Raw genomic sequence first — 17,628 nt, 5'->3', positions numbered from 1 at the left:
GCATTTTCCCCTTTGTTCCTTAAATTACTAACACAGGGAGTATGTGCATATTTAAAAGCTAACTGCAGTTTAATGTAAACAAAAATATTTAAAATAAATTTTTTAAAGTAAAGGATTTTATGTCCTACAAATAATTCACTAAAAGATTATTTTGGTATATTTCAAATATTAAATTGATGTGAATTTACTTAACCCATGGCTTTTCAGGAAAATATGAAAGTATAAAGCACATAATGAAAGCAATGATCTGGATATGGCTTACATGGTCCCTCAAGTTGTTCTACATGTTGGAAGTTTGGTCCTCAATGTGGCAATGTTAAGAGGTGGGAGCTACTGGGCTTTTATTAGGTCACTGGGCACTGCTCTTGAAAGAGATTAAGCTAGTTCTAACAGGATCCTGGTTAGTACTTGAGAGAAGATCACTATAAAAGAACAAGTGTGGCCCTTCCTCACCCTCTGGCTTCCTGTCTCTTATGGGATCTATCCCTCCCACATGTGCTCCTACCAGTGTGATGTCAATCACTGTGAGGTCTTCACCAGAGGCTAAAACAAAGGGTTTGCCTGTTCTTAGACTTGAAGCTTCCAAACTGTGAGGTAAATATAACTCTTACATAAAACATGGGCTCATAGATAGCAATGGAGAACAGACTAATGTGAAGAGAGAAAGAAAAAAAAAAGAACATGTAATATTTTATATGACTCTATGTGACTTACTTGAGATCCAGGTAATGTTATCCAATGTCTATATTCTTATTGATAATAATAGGTCACTCGTTTATTAATTTATTAAGCTATGCTCTTAAAAATTGAGTTTCTATGATAACCTAATTAATTTTCAAATTGTCTTATACTTCTAGCAAAAGACAACAGCAACAAATACAATTATATCCCTGAACAATAAGAGCAAACAAACAAAATGCATGCATGCACAATAACAGAGAGAAAGCATTGTTGGGCATTACTAGTAAATAGCAATGTGGGCCCTGGAGCAGTCAGAAGGGATTTGGGCTTTACACTATCCACTGTACCCTATGGTAATTACAGTGTTGCGTCTAAGCCTCCCTTTATTTATTTTTAAATTTGAAATAATACTATTTACTATAGAGTGCTGTTATAAGGGCTAAATAAACCAATGTATGTAAATCATTAAATACATTGCTTGGAACAGGGTAGGTTCCCAATAATCATTAACTCTCTGTTGTGTGAATATTATTCCTCTTTTAACATTAATATTATAATTATTTGCCCTGTCTTGAATACTTTGGTTTTTCTTCTATTTTTTGGCAGGTATGAATTAGCCTTCTTATTCTGTCATTAGCCGTCCCAACTCAGTGCTCAGCATTTTCAGTTAGGTAATTCTTCATGCTCTAAATGAAGCCATTTATCAATACTCACCAAGTTTCTTCCTCATGTGTAAGAAGAAGTCATCCTAGAATATTCTATTGAAATGTGCACTCATGCGGTGACATGGCAATCAGTACAGAAAGGACTAATGATCTGGTTCCATTAACAATTGCTCATTTGGGTGGTAAGTGACCCAAGACGAAGAAAATGCAATTTTACCTGCCAATACATTAAAAAATGGTTGCCATTACAACCCTATAGAGATTATAATCAATGATACTTTTTATTGGCTCAATTGAACTACATTGTAGCCAATTAAATCCTTGTTTTGATGACATCATGTAAAATGAAAGAGTCTAGTATTTTTCATGGCTTGTACAAAATTAGCTGTATGATAGCTTTAGCCTAATAACTCTTTATGGCACAAGGTCACTTTGTTCACCTGACTAATGGACCTTCTCCTTAACCAAAATGTTAAATCTCTGCACTAAAAAATATTCAGAAGTTTTCACATCTTCAAAGAAAATGGCTAGCCTTCTGCTGATACTGAAGAATTCTTTTTTTACAGATAATTGGTACAATTTTATTTATATGAAAATTGGCTAATTTAACTGAGGTTTCATTTCTAACAGATTGCACTTTGGAAAAATTATTGAAAACTTTAAAACTTTTATACCCTTTTATTATTCAGAAAGTTATATCATTAAATATCCATGCAATCTTTGTCTGATATTGTTATTTAGATCTAGTCATAACAAAGCATGATTTTCATCTTGGAAGAATCATCATCCTGTACTAAGAGAGTGTAAAATTTCTAGCTGAAGAAACATGTTTCCCAAACATGAGGACTTTGCCTGATATTTACCATGTTTTCAAATTAAACTTCAGTTTTGCTTCTGGAAAGACATAGACCTAGGATCCCATAAACCAAGTTAATTGGATATAACTCAAAATGGTGATCTTTTCTAAACTTTTATATCATCAGAAAACTTTCATAGTATTATAAAGAGCATATGCCACTAAATTATTCATTTAGATGAATTTCTCATCATTTTTCTAAGAAATTGAAATTATAATAGAGAAACCTGTTTCTTCTATGCCTCTTTCCAAATATTGAAACATATTTTTGTTTCGTTTTCAAGCATTACTGAGTACATAGTTCGTTGTAGACACTGTGCCAAAAATAGATATACAATGATAAATAGTATACAATAATTTCCTTTCAACTTTTCACAGTCCTGCTTTTTCCACATAAAAACAAAGCAACTTCTAAGGAAGAACAGAGATATTTTGGATTAGGCAGAGGGGAGTGAAGGCAGGGGAGGGGAGACAGGAGTAGGAATGATACTAGAATGAATCAGACATTATTGCCCTATGTGCATATATGATTACATGACCTGTGTAATTCCACATCATGTAAAATCAGAAGAATGACAAGTCATACTCAATTTATGTATGATGTGTCAAAATGCATTCTACTGTCATGTGTAACAAATTAGAACAAATAAAAAAATAAGACATCTTCTTTTGGGCTGGATTGAACTAAAAGGGGTTGGATGTGCTTTTTTGGCAGGAGGTGGACTGAGTCACTTAAATAGCTGTAAAATTCTATCATTAACCTGGACACTGAGGCTATTTTGTTCAGCACAATTTATGCCTGCTTTGAAGAAACCCAGCCAAATTCTATCATAGAAGATCTGTTAGGATACTGGTGGTGAGGATCACATTTCACTACAGATGTAGAAGTTGCTTTGGGTTAGGGAAGAAATTGAGAAATGAGTGGGGTAAAGATAATAATATTTTAAAAATCCTCTGTCTCATAAAGAGACTTGTAACTTAAAATATAATTCATAACTTCCTTCAAGCTGTAAGAACCAGGAAAAACCTGAGAATGTGTTCTTACTACAGTAAGATATTTCATTTGATTATTTTATTTAAAAAAATATAAAAGTCAATATCTAATTTCAAGTAGAATCTTCATAAGAACACCTCAGTGCAACAGGTTTGAACAAAACATTGCAACCCAAGCAAAAGCAGAAAGATCCCTGATCATTTCCTTATAAAACCTTGAACCAGAATGTCTAAATTTTTATTTCTATTCCAAAGCAAAAAAGTCTTCAGAGTGGAAAGGGCACAAGAAGCTACCTTTGTCCAGGGGAAATGAAACATAAGATGGGTGAAAATATTCAGCAAATGCATTCAAATCTCCTGCCCATTCTATATTTTGTCAATGCCACTAAGATTCATCAGAGCAAGAGTTACAGCATGTGACTGCTCATTAAAAAATAACCTTCGGCTAGAAAGACACCCCACTCAGCAAAATCAATCAGACTGCCCTTGAGAATGATCATATATTTCTGTCTTTTGGTACATTAACTAGGATTCCTGGCAGGAACATATGGGTCTGGGAGAAGTTGGTAGGTAGAGAGAACAGGATTTCAGTAACTTGAGCATGGGATTGGTGGACCTTTATGTGAGAAGACAAATGCATTTTTCATTTTACTTTTTGTTTTAAGTTGACAATTGTATAGTTTAGCAGAACAACTAAATCCGTGACATCATTTCCAAGTCAGTAGTCAATATTATGTACATTTGCCTTTCCAGGTAGTAATACAGCACAAGGTGAAGTGTGCAATTCCTAGAATTAGACTGTTTGTGTTCAAAATCTAACCTCTCTGACTTCTGTGTTACCAGGGATAAGTCACTTGACCAGTTTCTTCAAGTGGTAAAAGGGATTTAATTATGATTGTCAATAACACTGAAGATGGAACATGTTTCAAGGTAGCAAGTTAGAGTGCCATGCTTTCTTATGTCCTGCCAGAAAACCTGAAACTCCTGAGTAAGAGGCAAAGGACTCGGCTAATCACAGCATGGAAGGTAGTGTGAGATTTTTGTTCCCCTTGGTTCCCCCTTGCTTCCAAAGTTCCTTAGTGCTAATGTGGTGATAAGTGCAGGCAAATACTCTAGAGCACCCTGTGTCATAACTGAGAAAATCTAAACTTAGGAACCTTCACAATTTATTGAAGTGTTGCTAGAAAACCTAAACAACTTTTGTCCATATAGATATATCATTACTATCCTGAGTAATAAACAACTCTACCTGTGCCTATAGGAGAAAATTGCCTCTATCTCCCAAGGCTATTTTTTATAGTAACATGCATAAAGATAGCCTGGTGGGGATAGAGGCTTTCAAAAGACATACAGATATTTGAAAGGACCACGGAGAACTGTCTTCAAACAACAATAAAATAGTACATATCTGCACAGGCTTATTCAAAAAATTAAATAGGTTAATGATTATGGGATATCTGCAACAGTACCTAACACACACAATTACATGTAAATTAACACTGCTGTTAGAATCACCCAAATTTGTCTGGATCTTACTTTGAGAGACTAGAAAAGGTAGAACACCATTAAATATTCTCCAAACTGAATGTAATATTGAATTTCTGATATATAAGATCATCCCTGATTATGACTTCTATTGCATCTACTCAGATCTCAGCTTTGTTAAGATAATGTCTAAAATTGGCCTTGGATAAAAAAAAAAATTATGACTTCACTAATAACAACAATTAAATGGTATATACTGTTTTAGGCTCAGACTTGTGTTAAGAATTTTACATACATTAACACATTTTATTCTCTTAACAACCCTTTGAGAGAAGTACAGTTACTATTCCACAGTTACTATTCCACAGTTACTTTTTCCACTTTCCAGATGGTGATACTGAATCACAAAGAAGATAAATGACTTCCCTGCAGTTATACTACAGCTGGTGTTAACCTTGGTGTTTGTCAGGTTTACCCAACATGAAGTGATTTTTTTTCCTTGCTTTTTATATTAGACTCTTGAGAAGAAAGTGACGTTTAAAGGAAGGTACAATGCCCTGTCCACAGTTAAGGAGGAGGAGGAGGAGTTGCACTCCACTTCCTTAAAAGTTATCTACATGAACCATTCAGAAATCTATGTATCTATGTATCCATTCTCCCCGTCTGTTTATTTATTGAATAATCTGCCTTAGTACAGTCTCACAGATACACAGTTTATGCCTTTGTTGGCAGTCCTGTTCTCCCTTATTCACTATATTCATATTGTACTAACTTTGGTCAGTAAACATTCTTCCAGTTGGCTCCTCTATCATCTGGACTTACCCCATCATTGTGGGGGATTTTAAAAGCACTCTATTACTGAGTAGAACTACAAGATCATCTTGCACATTCCTTCCCAGTGACAGTCAGCCATTACTCCACAGAGTCCATATTCCCTTTAGAGAATATTATTAGAAACCCAGATTTGGGTTTTAGATGTGCTCATGGTTATTTGGATGTCATTGCTTCCAAGCTCTCAGTTAACAGAAGAAGAAGGCATACGTGGGTATACTAACCCAGGTATACACACACATTTCTAAATATTTCTACATGTAACCACCTGTGCTTATATTAACCAATGCATGAGTTTATAATGACATTTTCAGTGTTAATCAGTTATTACATGGGTCCTTCTACCCTCCCCTTGCTTATGTGTAACCTTCCATTCCAACATAAGATCCTGGTCTCCTTAATTTAACATCCATTCATTTAATTGTATACTACCAAGTGTTTAGTACACACTAATACAAATAAATATTGGCTTAAGAAGCATTAATTTACATACCTTGGGGAAATACCTTGATCAACTAGATGACAGTATTTATGTCCTTTAAAAAGCCTTTTGCCTTTAGTCTTACAGATTGCACACATTTCCAAAATCAGTGCATCTTATTTCTCACCCACTTGTGTTTTATGTTTCATGTATTTATAAGACATATGGATTCTTTTATCATGCTTTACATTCTATTTTGGGACCCACTTATCTTCAGAATGGTTTTGTAGGATTTGCATAAATCACATTTTTTGCTGTAAATCTCCATGATTTTTGACAAATGCTTGGTGGTTGCACTGATGATGTACACAACCATATAGAATAGTTCAACCATTTTAAAGAAATTTCATGTGTTTCACTTATGCAACTACCTCACGACTTCAAACTGTTAACAATAAATGATCTGCTTATTATCTCTATATACATTTTCCAAAATATCATTGGAATTCTAAATATGTAATGTGTCCAAACTATATTTTTTCACTTAGCAATATGTACTTAAGATTCATACATTATTTTGGTTTCTTTTGTTGTTGTTTTGTTTTGTTTATCTTTTTTGCTTTTTGATAGCATACCTCAGTTTACATCTGAATAATATTTCATTGTGTAGATATACTTCAATTTCTTTATTCATTCACGATGTAAAAGAAAAACCATTTGATGTAAATCATTAAACAGATGTCAGTTATATAGTTTTCAAACAAAGTATTTGTTTGAATACATGTTTATGTTACATTACTCCCAGTTTCTGGAAAGTTTTCATTAGAAATGAAGCTTAATTTTCAAAATTAGTTTTAGGTGTTTTTTCTGTTATGATCAAATAGTCTTTCTTTTTTTTTTTTTTTAGTCTGTTAATAAAAAGGATTTTATTGATTGATTTCTATATATTAAATAATCTTTCATCTTTGGGATAAGCCCATCTTGGTCATTACACACAGATGCATAAACACACACACAATTGTATTAAATTTGCCAAGTATTTTAAAGAATTTTTGAACCTATAGTTAAAAGAGAGATTACTTTGTAGTTTTCTTGTAGTATTTTTATTTAACTCAAATATCAAAATAACACTGGCTCATAGTTTAAGAAGTATTTCTTCCTTTAATTTTCTGGGTGTTTTTTTCCAAATTTCACAGTATTTTATATCTTTCATAGATATGGTGTAAAATTAACAAAGAAGTCATTTGGATCTGGATTTTAACAAAGGAAAAGAGAAGGAAGATTATATATTAAAACTCAAATTTCTATAACAGACATAGGACTCTTCAGCTTACATGCTGCATCTTGAGTAAAACTTGATATTTTATATCCTTCAAGAACCTTATTCATTTTGCCTAAGTTGTCAAATTTATTGTACAAAGAAGACTTTCATTGTATTTCTCTATTATTCATTATATATGTATATGTGTATGCATATATATTTTCCATTTCTTTGTATTAATTCATATTTCCATGCAATATTTTCCTTCCACTTGGAAGACTTCTATTAAATTTCTTTCTCTATTTTTTTTTTTTGTGTGTTTCTGGGGATTAGAACCCAGAGCCTTGTGCATGCAAGTCAAGCACTGTACTAACTGAGCTATATCACCAGCCCTATTAATATTTCTTACAGTGAATATAAAAGTGAATTATCTCAGCATTTGTATCTCTGTAAAAGTCCTTATTTCTCCTTTATCCTTGAAAGATATTTTTAATATATTTCATTTTGGCCTTCTGGCTTTCACTATTTCAAACAAGAAGTATGTTGCTGTTATTATATTTGTATCTCAGTACCTAAGGTGTCTTGTATGTCTACATACTTTATATATTTGTTTTGTGTCCTATATTCTGGCAATTTATATGTGATGTGCTTTCATATGGCATATATGTGAGCTTAAGCTTTAATTTCTTGTAACCATAGGTTTATAATTTTTATCAATTTTAGAGATTGAATAGCCATTATTTTGTATAAGTAATTTTTTTTTAAAATTTGGCTTCTTAACTTTATGCTTCCAACTATACATAGATTAGATGAACAGTTCACTAAAGCTCTAATAAAATTTGGGCTAGTGTTGTAGCTCAGTGGTAGAATGCTTACCTAGCACATGTGAGGCATGGGGTTCGATCCTCAGCACCACATAAAAAATAAAAAATAAAATAAAGGTAATCGACAACTAAATTTTTTTAAATAAATAAAATAAAACTTATTTTTTCAGTTTTCTTTATTCTTGTTTTATTTAGTTTCTTTCATTTATATGCCTTAAGTTCACTAAACATGTCCTCTTGTTGGGGTGCAGCGGAGCGTCGGAGGGGAGAAACCACACAAGAGACTCACTTCATGCAATCGCAGGGGGGAAGTTTATTGAGGATCCTGTTCCAGCGCGCTGGGACTCTGTGCTCATTCAAGAAGGGAGAGCAGCCCAGAGCCCAGAGCGGAGGTCAGGTGGAGCTTAAGTACACTTTTTGGAGAGGGTGAGGGGCTTTGCATACATCAGAACAAATCATCATGAGGCGCGGGAAAATTGAACAACAACCCTGAGTCAGGATTAGTGCATACATTGGCGGGAACAATTAGGGCAGAGATGATTGGTCATTTCTAAGTGGGGTACACATTTAAACTGATTGGTTCTGGGGCCTAGATGCGTAGTGCCATGCTACCTAGAGCCCTTAGCTATTAATCAACCAGGGAATCAATGGAGACATTTACTAGGCAGTTCCCTCATTGTTCTAACAACTTTACAGGGATTACAAGTTCCGGGGATAGCAGAGGAATTGTAACAATAGACTTGTATGATTGTAACAATTGTCTTTTACTTTTTAACCCAATCCCTGCACTTTGGAAACTTTAGGATGCCTGGTCTTTTACACTTTAACTCAGGCTCTGCGGCTTAGATTCAGCTTGGAAATTTTACCTTTACACTCTGTAGTGTTTATTTTGCTATTAATTTCATTAAGTATAGTTTTCACTAAGAGTTTCATATAGGTGTTTCTTCCCTCATCTGTATTGCTAGGTGCTGTACTTACTCTTTGTATCTCTGTAAAAGTCCTTATTTCTCCTTTATTCTTGAAAAAATAATATATTCTTTATATTATAATTCAATTCCTTATTGCTATAATGAAATAAGGAATTGAGTTATAATAACTTAAGATTTCCTAATCTGTAAATCCTATCATCATCAACTGGATCAATTTCAGTTGGTTGGCTTTCCTTCAGGATAGGTTTTATTTTTTATTCTTTTTCTTTTTCCTTTTTTTTTTTTTTTTACTTCTTTGTATGCTTCTTCCTAAGAGAGGGTATTCAGCCTTTTTATATGTCCTAGGCTTCCTCTGTTCTCCTGCTGTTTTCCCCTTTATCTTCCTTTTTTCTACATATGTGACTAGGTCCAGGAAATGCTCATGGGATGGCCAAAAGGGAAGAAGCAAATGAGATGAAGGGGCCAATGTGGAATGATCTAGTCAGGAAAGGGGCATAATTAACAAATCTCTCTCTCTGTAGGGAGAGACAATCCCTGGGATAGCTTACCTTAGCAACAGGTTGGAGCAGGGGCAGGTTATCTTGATAAAGGTGAAGGAGGAGCTCTGCAGGAATTAACATTTCAATCCCTCCATTCTCTGGATTTGACCCTTGCCTATCTGCCTAGTTATGGTTTCATTCCCCCCTCTAATTTTAGAAACTCTTTACTGTTGTAAGCATAAGGGGCCATAACCACTCCTGCTGCTTCAAGCTGAGAGGTAGGTGACATACAATGGGGCAAGCAGTTTTGGAGTTCCCTTTTAGAAGTTGGGTGGGATCAAAAGTCTGGTTGGGGACAAACAGGTTGCATAGTCTAAGGCTGTGTGCTTCTATGAGAGAGAAACAAAAAGACATGAGTACTAAAATGAGATTAATACAAAATAAATATCGTAGCTTCTGGAACATGTCAATGAATATCATGAAGATGATAGAAGCCAGTGATCTCTCACCAGGAAGTGTAAGAGCTGAGAAATTGTCTCCATATAACAAGGTCAGAGGGGATAAAGCCTTTATTTGGGAATGTAAATCTTTAACAACCACAGAATTATCAGAAATGTAAACACAACATTTAACTTTTAATGACACAGATGGCCATCCTCATGTCATCTGATTTTCTAAAATCTTTCTAAAGGTATGACCTCTGTGTCTAGTAGAGATCTCTATTTCTATTACTTAGGGCTAGATAATCACAAGAATAAATATTAAGCCTACATGTGTAGGAGGTTAGGAAGATCTGTAGGCCTTAAGTTAACTTAAACTTCTGACTCTGCAGTTTCTCTTGATAATTAACGTTCATTCCTGCCTAAGAATCTTTTGTAGCCTCAGTCTTTATTATTTTGAGGGCTAATGCAAGTTTATATCTTAAGTTATATTTAAGTATTGTTTCTTTTTTTTTTTTTTTTATGCCCAGGAATGGCTGTGTTTTGGTGTTAACTGTTTTTGCTAGGTGTTTAATATCAAGTTGGCCAAAATTGACTTTGTTCCTACCTGCTGTTAAGATTCAGCTAAGTTACCATGGGGGTCACTCTTAGGGAACTTGACGGTAGCTTCTTAGCTCCACTAGTGCCATTTGCTCTAGGGTGGGTTGAGGTCTTGCTGATCATGTGGCTTCCCTTGAAAGCATTAGAGATAGCTCCCTTCTCTAATGAACCTCCTCTTCATAGCAAGTGCACTGAATAGCTTTTTCTTCTCCAGTGGTCTCATTAATCTCCCTGATTGGGAGGTTATATGGCCCAGAGTTGCAAAGCTCTCTAAAGAAGTTCCTTGTTCCTTGGGTTCAGGCTGACTCAGAGGGAGAGAGCCAAATATTGATTTTTCTTGGCCCTTTAAATTTAACCTTAATTTTTAAGTCTTGATCTTAAACATCTAGCAAGTCAATCTCACCAGACTTAAAGTAAGAGTACTGGACTTTAACTTTAATGTCTTTATTTAATATCTATATATACCATATAGTCATTTACCCCTTTTATGAATTAAGGTCTGTATTATCCCATCTGTCCTATAGGTGATGACTTATTATCTTAAATTATCCCAGGTTATATGTTTTTAAAGCAATACCTCTGCAAAACATTAATAGGCAACAGTGGAGTTTACAAGGAAAAGACAAAATGAAATTAAAAATAGTAAAAACATTTAGTTTTTGTAATAGCTATCTTGAATTTTGGCTGAATTATACATTACATTCCCTGTTTGAGATTGCAGTAATCATTACAATCATAGCTTTAAATGATCTGAAGTCTGGCCTACTTTGGAGTCATTTTAACATGTAGTAGAATGGGAGGCAGAGCCTAATCTCAGGTAAGGTGGGGCCCTTCATGAATCTTGAGGTAAAGTGTTCTAGTTCTGAAGCTGATCTTTGCCTGTTTTTTAAATATCTTAAAGTTTACATCTATTGTTTTTGATTCTACATGAATGTTAGTAACACAATATGATATTACAACTAAAATATGAATTAAAGGCTGAGAGGAATTTTAATTTTCCTTTTGTGTGGAAAAGTATCAAAATGCTTTGTGTTTTACAATATTAACCTTTAAACAGATTAGGTTCTCATTAAATTAAAAATACATTTAACTTTTATCCCAGTGTAAAAATAACATAAAACTTTAAATATGTTATTGATAATAGGTCCAGGTATAGAACATTAGATGATATAAATAAATCTCCAATGGAATTGTTACTTTTATAAGACTAAAATTTTCAGACAACTTTAGTTTTGAGAACACCAGCTTGATATAATGCCCTTTTAAACCTTCTACTTTAAAGATTTGCATACCTGGAAGATATGAACACATTTAATATAAAAAGAGGAAGAATAGCAACACAATTACATTAATGTTGTTATATTAACCAGGTTTAGCTTTTAAAGAAAAATATAGATTCTCTAACACAGTACAATACTTCAAAATAAGAGTTGTTGTTTAACCAATTAAATTAATATCTTCAAGGTTATTTGCTCTAAAAAATAAAACTTAACAGACATCATGTTAGTAAATTAATGTTTTAAGAAATACTTGCTATTTATTATAAATAGATTAAACTTCGATTTACCTCAGTACATTAATATTTGACCTTAGAAGTAAACCTTAAATAGCTTTGACTAATTGTTCTATATGTTCTTTTCTGAGTAGAAATCTCATATATCCAACTTAGTTACATATAAACTTATTGAAATGTGTCCTTTACTTACACAGACATTTTTTATCACTTACTTAAATTCTCTTGTTTATTTCATCACACAAAGGCTTTATGACCCAGAAACACATTTTTCCCTTCTATTAAATATAGTTTTCACACCTAGAAACTTCTAATTTTTCTTTCCCATCGGTTAACTCCTTTCACATTCTGAAACAACCTTGTAAATGTCTGAATTTAGGCAAATTACTTTATTTTAATGAGATGAAATACTTTATGTTATTTACAGTACTCTAATCAAAACACAGTTGAAATTTTTGGGCTCCAGTGTATACAGAATCACATTTGTTTACCATTTCATGAAAATATAAACTATGTTCAAGTATATAGAATTATATTTGTTAGAACTCTAAACTCTTAGTAACCTTGTTTTCAGTGATGACAAAGCAATATTAAACCCTTTTTTCTTCATTTATCAATTTATGAAAACACAAATAATGTTACCCTATGGAATTTAAGGAATTAAGAGTACTTGTTGTTATATTTAACAGTTAGCATTTTAACCTTGTAAATTAATCAGATGTCTAACAAACACATTATGAGTAATCCCATGTCAAATCTAATTTATTTATTTTTACCAAGTTATCGGACAAGTGTATTGAGCAGTATTAGCCATTTCTCCCTTGTTGAAGAAAAGTCCTAGAAACAATGGCTATTAAACATTTTATAGACATCAACATTTTATTAGTTTTCTTGTCCACTAGAGAGACTTGTGAGCTGAGTAATTTTAAAGCCATATTTGCATCATTTATCTACACAATTTAAATTGAAGCTTCTTAAACCACTTGAATCAAAATTATTTGGATCCAGTTTTTTTAATTTTATGAGTGCTCTTTATCTATATGCCAATTTTGATATCATGTACATAATATATGGATGCACATACATATAGACAGTCAACACAATACACGAGTGTGCACACAAAACATAAGAGCAAAGGCTTTGTTGCTTTTCATAGGTGAATTTCCATTGAAATGTTACAGATGTTTAAAAACTCCGTATTTGAATAACATATAGGACTGATCAGAAAAACATTGAGCTCAAAAAGTATAAAATTTAAGAAGAAAAAGAAGACTCCTAGAAAAAATGTCTGTCTGGTAATTAGTAAAGTACCATATAATTTATTTTTTGATTCAGATTAGTGTGAGTTCAGGTAAAAGACACTCTTCCTTGGGTCTTAGACCAGCCTCCTGCTGAGCCTGCAGGCTTCTTCCATTTACATTTCAATGTAAGTTCTGCCAGAGATCTGGAAGGAGCTGGGGAAAACTGCTGTTCAGAGTAGAAACCTCAGGCCTAAGGTGTTTTTAATATATATTTTTTTCTAGTTGATAATCGGACAGGTTTGGGTGTCGAAAATTACAGTAGCTTATCTTCCATTAAGAGAATGGAGTTACTATGTCAAATTCCTTGCTGGGATAAATGAATTTCTCTTAATTACTTGCTGGGAAAAGTTAATTAGTGTTGAGCAGGTCCATTTTTTTGTGTGACTAGTCCTCCTCTGTCAGTAACAAACAGGTTAAATCTTACTTCATAGGGAAGCTGAGGAAACAGGGGCTCAAAATAAGGCACTGTATTAATGTCTTAAAGGCTTGCAAAGCCTGCTCATAACTCAGAGGGCAGTAAGCCTTTTGGTAATAGGCTGTTCAGATATCCCTAAGAGGTTTAGGGTAAGAAGTGAGAACAGAAAAGTTGGTGCTAATATCCAAGAGGAAATTGACCTCCTGGTTCCCTATAGAGAAGCAGGAGAAGCATACCTGGGGCTCACACATGGTGATTAGAGTTATAGGAGTCATTAGAATCCTTTTAGGGATCTGTTAGGCCTGTGTGAAGGAATTTGGCCTTTTCTTTTTCCATCCTTTCCTCTCCCTATGCTCTTTCTTTCTTGATCTCTATTTTTAAAAATAATGGAAATTGTAAACTGCAGGAAATCATCTAAGGATTGAACAGGGGCCATATGCCAATTTTTGTAATATCCTTTGAATGTATGAGGCTGAATAAATGAAAAATTTATCCTTTAAAATTGGGTGCCCCTCTATAGACTCAGGGTTTAGGATGGTGTATTTTATTGTCTCCCTGAGTCTTTCCATGGAAATAGCAGGACTTTCCTGAAGGCCTTCTATAATAATTTTCCAGGCATCCTGCTCATCTTAGATCCCAGTTAGAATCATTTCTGGGAATTTCCTGTGCTCTAAACAAATAATTAGGTTTGTTTCTAGTTTGTGCTACTGTGGCTTTGTGCTACTTAGGCAAGATGTAGGTAATCCCCAAATTGTTTGGCTGCTTTAGGGTGGCCTCCTTCTCATTGAAGGCTAAAGTTTGGCTAAGTAATAGCATGATATCTTTCCAGGTGAGGTCAAACATCTGGAATAAGTTCTGTAACATCTCAATATATTTATTCATTTCCTTTGAAAGTCTCCCTAAATTTATTTAGGCACATAACACCCTTTTTCTGGAGGAGTTTACGGAAGGGATTGTTTAAAACAGAATGTCTCCCTCTTCCAGCCTTTAAAAATACATTAAGTACATTTAAGCATAGGAACAGTAATGGGGAGATTCTAAACTGGCTTGTGAAGGCTAACTATACGAACAAATGGAACCTGGGTATTTTTTTTTGACTAGTCATCCCTTTCTTTCAGCCCTACAGTCTGAATTGCTAACATCTGATCAGTGAGGCAAGGGAAGCCCCCTGAGGAACTGGTGTGGGGAATGGGTGCTGGAGAGTGTTGTACTGCCCCGATGGAGGTGACTTGTTATTGGCCTTTTCCCTCAGTGCCACTTATCAACTAGTCAACCTGGATACCCTAAGGGCAGTCAGGAGTGGAGTTCAGAGACGGAACCTTTGGAATTTACCCTAGAGTGGCCCTGGCCAGAATTTCACCATTGCTCCAGTTCTTTACCCCATCTCCAGGCATTCAAGGTAGATTGGCACTAGAGACAAGGTGTACTTTTCACTCTCTGGGCCTGGATAAAAAAGTAGGAAGTGGCTTCAGCAAGGCCCAACATGCCTGCTTTGCACAGAACAAGTGATTGGGAGCCACCTAGGCCAGGAAATCTTTCACTCCAGTCTTGCAGAGTGGCAGCTGTACTGATGCTTTTAAGTAGCCAAAGGGTGCCCACTATTGTCCACTAGAAAGAGAATGAAAAATATACCTCAAACAGGTGTGGAGTGTATGGAAAAGGGCTAACATTGGTGTAGATCTTGGTGGAAACTCCAAATATGATACCACTGGTTATCAGTGATGAGTTCTGCTACTTCACATGTTGAAATATAACATTAGAGAAGCATGGCCAAGGCAAGCATGTAAAACAGGGTTTATTTAAAAGAGGTAACATAGACTTCTCTCAGGAGGGAGAAAGGGGCCATAGCTGGTATCCTGGTATGCCGTTAGTACTCTATTATTGGATGTGAGGCTTTTGTAAATTTTACCTTGTTAAGTATTAAATAGTTTTGCAATTACATAAATATTCTTAACCTTTATTTTATAACATAATTAAATTACCTGTAAATAGTTTGAGGTTTTCAGGTCTTGCTGATTAAATTAAATTAAGATTAAATCTTTGCTGAGTAGTATGAAATCAGTGCTTGGTCTAGGGCTACTTTTTCTACTATTGAAGCAGAAGTTTTCTAAAATATTCCAACTGAATTATTGTAAAGCATGTGGTTTCTCACTCTAGTTGGTAGAAACAGAACTATTCCTTGCCCAACTTTGAATAGTTTCTTCACATGCAAATACTGATAATTTTAAATTTAAGAAATGAGGGAAGCACTGAGATTTCTAGAGCTACCCTCTTGCTACTCTTAAATGTTCTCCATCTTGATTTTCTGCGTTGAGAACTCGGACCACTTTACCTTGCTGGTCTCTTAACTTTATCTTGCCAACTGAAGGAGGCCATTATACTTAGCCTAGGTTTTCTCTCAGTGCCATGGACTGGGAACTCTCCAGATAGTGAGCTGGAAAACTAAAAGCTGGATTCAATGTCTCATGTATTAGGATTATTATCCTTCAGTAACTGATGCCTAATATCTTTAAATTTGTTATTTCATATTTTTTATTTGGATTTCTATTTGTTTTCATTGGGAAAATATACCTGTACGTATTACTTTATCATCACTGAAACTATAAGTAATGAATGTGATTTTTTTTTCATATTGTACAATGAAGTGTTTCATGACTTACAAATCCACATAATTTTGCAAACCAATATTTTCCCAAGACCAAAGCATATTTTTTTCAAAATCATGCATAAGTAAATTTTCAAATTTCAAGATAGACCAATTGATTTTGTGGCAAAGTATGAAATACAAATTAATACAGCTTCCGATATTGCAAAGAAAAATATCCAAAATTATGTAAAAAGACTGTTAAAATGTTTCTCTCTTTCCTAATTATATGTGGGACTAGTTTTCTTTGTGTCATTGCATTAAAACAGTGTGCAGCAATAGACCAAATGTAGAAGCAGAGAGAGGATATCAGTGAGGATATTAAATAAGTAATTAAAAATACAAAATAATTCTACTCACTACTTTGTTCTTTGAAAATAAGTAGTTTTTTTTGCTTAAAAATATTGAACATGTAAGACATTTAGTATTGTTTTATATACATTAATATGCATTACTTTAGAATTTCTCAGTTTCAGTCTTTTTCAGTTCTGGAGATTGAACCTAATTTGTTTTACAACTGAGCTACATTCTCTGTCATTTTAACAAATTATTGTTTTGAGACAGGGTCTCACTAAGTTGTCCAGACTGGGCTTGAGCTTGTGACAGTGATGCCTCAGTCTCCTAAGTAGCTGGGATTTCAGGTGTGCACTCTACTAGCTAGTGTCAAACTTTTAATGTGGTGAACATCAATAGATATAAACTATGTACACAAATGTACTTTGAAATCCTCAGAAATTTTTTAAATCTCAAAATCTGAGAATTGTTATCTTTGAAAAATGAGAGCTTCTTATGAATTTCTTTTCCTAAAGCTGTTAAAAATAAAGCAGCATATCTTTTGTGGCCTGTTTCCTCTTCTTAAACCTGTGTCTGTGAATGCATTGGACTGGGTGGGGAATTCAGTCAGAGTGACTCAGTTACCTACAAGACCACATAACTAAAAAAGGCAACATTCAGTTAACACTACACATGAAAATCTTGCTATCCAAGGTATGCTGCATCCTTTCTTTCATGGTATATTTTTAATTAGAACATAACAACTATCTGAATCTGCCTATAATATGATCACTTTGTGTTATTGTTTTCTGAAAAGGGAAAAAATATCATATTCAGGAGAAAAAAGCCCATAAATTATGTTTAGACACACATCTTTACCTTTCTTCCTATAATAAAATTAAACTATCATAAACAGCAATATCTTCAGAACTCTGTTCCGCTAATTTGGGAAATATTTTTTAGTCTCATACATGGTGGCAAGAATACAAAGCCAGAGAGTCCCTGCATTTAAAGAAC

The sequence above is a fragment of the Ictidomys tridecemlineatus genome, chromosome 4, assembly GCF_052094955.1.
Source record: "Ictidomys tridecemlineatus isolate mIctTri1 chromosome 4, mIctTri1.hap1, whole genome shotgun sequence".
In the NCBI taxonomy this organism is placed as follows: Eukaryota; Metazoa; Chordata; class Mammalia; order Rodentia; family Sciuridae; genus Ictidomys; species Ictidomys tridecemlineatus.
The sequence above is the reverse complement of the archived record's forward strand: the minus strand, read 5'-3'. Positions refer to the sequence as shown.